This window comes from Heptranchias perlo, chromosome 20 (assembly GCF_035084215.1).
Source record: "Heptranchias perlo isolate sHepPer1 chromosome 20, sHepPer1.hap1, whole genome shotgun sequence".
In the NCBI taxonomy this organism is placed as follows: domain Eukaryota; kingdom Metazoa; phylum Chordata; class Chondrichthyes; order Hexanchiformes; family Hexanchidae; genus Heptranchias; species Heptranchias perlo.
The window spans coordinates 8,729,852-8,734,488 of NC_090344.1; the positions used below are offsets into that span (position 1 = coordinate 8,729,852).

At 43.3% G+C, this 4,637-nt stretch overlaps 1 non-coding gene across 1 annotated transcript; it reads left to right on the forward strand.

Moving 5' to 3' along the window:
* Positions 1-312: 312 nt before the first annotated feature.
* On the forward strand, positions 313-397 carry trnak-uuu (transfer RNA lysine (anticodon UUU)). The gene is given in 2 exon segments: positions 313-349; positions 362-397. It is a non-coding gene; the product is annotated as a tRNA-Lys (tRNA).
* Positions 398-4,637: the final 4,240 nt, after the last annotated feature.

Consider the following 4,637-nt stretch of genomic DNA (forward strand, 5'->3'; position numbering starts at 1 on the left):
TTGATCGGCTGAAATGTCGAGAGGCATTTTCCAGCTCCCGTGTGGAACAAGTTTAGCTTTGGAGCCATTGGGTAAAGTGTTTTATTTTTATTGCTGCTGAGGAATGACAAGACATTTTGTACAAACAAGAAGAATTGCAAAATCACGAGTTCACTGTCCATGTTTCTTACATCATGTTCAACAGAAACAAGGATTCTCCTCAACACGTTGCTGAAAATTGGATAAAAGGGATACTCCCCCAAATTCGACAGCGACAAGGAGAATTATGAGTCCTACCATGAATCTGTATGATGGAGACCAATTTGACAGCGAGCCTGAATAGCTCAGTCGGTAGAGAATCAGACTTTTAAAACAGGTAGTGGTCTGAGGGTCCAGGGTTCAAGTCCCTGTTCAGGCTAAAAGTTTTAAAACAGCTGGCAAGATCTGCTTTTCCAGCGGACCAATATCAGCGAAAGGAGCAAGAGTTGGCCATGCAGTCCCTGGAGCCTGCTTCGCCATTCGACAAGGTCATCGCTGATCTTCGACCTCAACTCCACTTTACCGACCTATCCCCATATCCCTTGAGTTCTTTTGTGTCCAAAAATCTATCTACCTCAGTTTTGAATCTATTCAATGGCTCAGCATCCACAGGCCTCTGGGGTGGAGAATTCCAATGATTCACAACCCTCTCAGTGAAGAAATCTCTCTACAAAATGGCCGGCCCCTTATCTTGAGATTATAACCATTAGTTCTAGACTCTCCAGCGTGAGGAAACAACATCCCAGTATGTACCCTGTCAAGCCCTCTAAGAATTTTATATGTTTCAATGAGATCACCTCATTATTTTAAACTGCAGAGAATATAGGCCCATTCTACTCAATCTCTCCTCACAGGACAACCCTCTTATCCCAGGAATCAATCTAGTGAACCTTTGTTGCACCCACCCGAAGACAAGTGCATCGATCCGCAGATAAGGAGATCTGCCAGGTGAATTAGATGTTTGTTGCAAACACGGAGAATTAATGAAACCAAGACTTCCCTGCAGAGCAAGGAGTTGGAAAGAAAGATGCTGGGCATTGAGAGGCGAAGGATTTTGTATGTTGCAGGATGAATGGAAAAAAGGATCTCAACTCCCTGCTTCTTTTCTACACTGATAAATCGAGACAAAAATATAATCTCCGTGCTTCTTTCAGATAATGAATGTCTGAATGCTCAAGAGATCACTGATCCAAGCCAATTATCTCCACTCGCACTCTTCTTCCACGTTGCTTAGCTTTGAAATTGTGCATTTTTTCACACTGGGATTCAACTTGAAGAAAACGAAGCTGTGATCAGCTGGTATTGTTCAGGAAACGGAGTGCAAGAAGATACATAAAAGGCCAATGATAACAGTGACTGTTCGAACACTGTGAGCTACAGTTAAAGATTAGCAACATTTAAAGTGTCAGGCAGCAGATATTTTCCAAGTCATGACAGAAATGGCAAGAAAATTTCACACTCTGGATCTTGACCGTTCCCCTGGGATTCTCACTTTGAACAAGTGGGATTTGTTTTGAGACAGGATGTCCCAGCTCTCCACCTTTAAAGGGACAAGGACAGGACCAGATGTGCTGAATGGCATTTCTTTTTGACTTCACTGCAGTGCCTAGAAACCCTGCTCACTATGGTCTGTGTGTGTTTGATGGGACAGCATAGAGGGTGTGGAGGGAGCTTTACTCTGTATCTAACTCGGGCTGTCCCTGCCCTGAGAGTGTTTGACGGGGCAGTGTAGAGGGAGCTTTACTCTCTATCTAACCCGTACTGTCCCTGCCTTGGGAGAATTTGATGGAACAGTGTAGAGGGAGCATTACTCTGTGTCTAACCTGTGCTGTAGGTATCCTGGGTGTGATTGATAGGGCAGTCCTGAGGGAGCTTTACTCTGTATCTAACCCGTACTGTACATACCCCAGGAGTGTTTGATGGGACAATTTAGAAGGTACTTTACTTTGTATCTAACCCGTGCTGTACATACTCGAGGAGGGTTTGGTGGTACAGTGAAGAGGGAGCTTTATTCTATATGTAACGCGTGCTGTACCTGCCCTGGGCGTGTTTGATGGTGCAGTGCAGAGGGTCTTTAGTCTGTATCTAACCCGTGCTGTACCTGACTGGAGAGTGTTGACACTGGGTGCTCACCTCGATGAGAACAACATTTAACCCGAAGATGATAAGATAAACCCATCTGCTCCTCCCCTGTACACAGACCTTGGGAGACATTGAGTGTACCTAACATATTCAGACAATGCCCATAATCAATTTTTGAACACCTCCCTCAGATCTCCCCTTACCGTTCTTTGTCCTATGAAAAGAGTCCCAGTTTCTCTAATCTCTCCTCATATCTAAAGTCTCTCGTCACTGATATTTCACATTTCAGTGAATCATTTCTGCACTCTCTCCATGGCATTGACATCCTTCCGAGTGTAAGATCCCCAAAACTTGACACAATATTCTAACCGCAGCCTAACCAATAACTTGTACAGGTTTACATGGCCTCTGTCCTTTTGTACTCTATACCCCTATTTGTAAAACCGAGGATCACATGTATTTTTCAACCACTTTATCAACTTGACCTCCCACTTTTAAAGGTTTGTGTATCTGAACACTTTGCAGGTTTAGAGATATTAACATAACATGGCTACAATACATTGACATTAAATGTCTGATGCAATGTGTATTATGGGAAAGAGAAGTTTAATCTGAGTTAGAAACTCAAACAGGCGCTTGACTGCAGGCAGGTCGTCATGGCAACACTAATCAGCCATTCCATTCCACAGAGTCGGCTGGTTGGAATCTCTAATCCGATAAGGGGAAGGAACAGGAATTCGTCTGTTATTAACCATAATATAAACCTGAACCAGAGTGAGCAATATAGTAGATTAGATTGTAATGTGTGATGCTTATTTAATGAATATGAAATGTTATCTCCTGATGTTAAGTAGCATACAGGGTAAGATAAGGCAGAAAAGGAAAGCTTATGTCAGACACCGAGAGCTCAATAATACAGAAAGCCGAGAGGAGTATAAAAAGTGCAGGGGTGAAATTAAAAAGGAAATTAGGAAACCAAAGAGAGAGCATCAAAAAATATTGGCAAATAAAATCAAGGAAAATCCAAAGATGTTTTATGAATACATTAAGAGCAAGAGGAAAATGAAGGAAAGGGTAGGGCCTTTTAGAGACCAAAAAATGAACCTATGTGTCGAGGCAGAAGATGTAGGTCTGGTTCTTAATGAATACTTTGCTTCCGTCTTCACAAAAGAGAGGGATGGTGCAGACATTGTAGTTAAGGAGAAGGTGTGTGAAATATTGGGTGCGACAAACTTAGTGAGAGAAGCAGCATTAAGGGGTTTAGCATCTTTGAAAGTAGATAAATCACCAGGGCCGGATGAAATGTATCACAGGGTGTTACAAGATGCAAGGGAGGAAATAACGGAGGCCCTAACCACCATTTTCCAATTCTCAGTGGATACAGGCGTGGTGCTGGAGGATTGGAGGACTGCTAATGTTGTACTATTGTTTAAAAAGGGAGCGAGGGACAGACCGAGTAATTACAGGCCAGTTAGTCTAACTTTGGTGGTGGGCAAGTTTAAGAATCAATTTTGAGGGACATGATAAACCATCACTGAGAAAGGCACGGAGTAATCAAGGACAGTCAGCGTGGATTTGTTATGGGAAGGTCGTGTCTGACTAACTTGATTGAATTTTTTGAGGAGGTAACAAGGAGAGTCGATGAGGGTAATGCATTTGATGTAGTCTACATGGATTTTGGCAAGAGTTTTGACAAGATTGCACATGGCAGACTGGTCAAAAAGGTACAATCCCATGGGATCCAAGGGAGAGTTGCAAGTTGGATCCAAAATTGGCTCAGTGGCAGGAAGAAAAGGGTGATGATCGACGGGTGTTTTTTTGACTGGAAGGCTGTTTCCAGTGGGGTTCCGCAGAGCTCAGTACTCGGTCCCTTGCTTTTTGTGATGTATTTGAATGATTTGGACTTAAATGTAGGGGGCTTGATCAAGAAGTTTGCAGGTGATACAAAATTGGCCGCATGGTTGATAGTGAGGAGGAAGCTGTAGAGTGCAGGAAGCTATCAATGGACTGGTCAGGTGGGCATAAAAGTGGTAAATGGAATTCAATCCGGAGAAGTGTGAGGTAATGAATTTGGGGCCAGCAAATAAGGCAAGGGAATACACAATAAATGGGAGGATACTGAACGGTGTAGAAGAAGTGAGGGACCTTGGAAAGCATGTCCACAGATCCCTGAAGGTAGCAGGATAGGTAGATAAGGTGGTTAACAAGGCATATGGAATTCTTTCCTTTACTAGCCACGGCATAGACCAGGGAGGTTTTGCTGGAACTGTATATAACACTGGTTAGGCCACAACTTGAGTACTGTGTACAGTTCTGGTCACCACAATACAGGAAGGGTGTAATTTCACTTGATTGGGTACAGGGGAGATTTACGAGGATGTTGCCAGGACTGGATAATTTTATGCACGAGGAAAGATTGGATAGGCTGGGATTGTTCTCTTTGAAACAGAGGAGGCTGAGGAGTAATTTCATTGAGGTGTACAAAATTATGTGTGGCCGTGATAGGCTGGGTAGCAAGGACCGATTTCCCTTCGCAG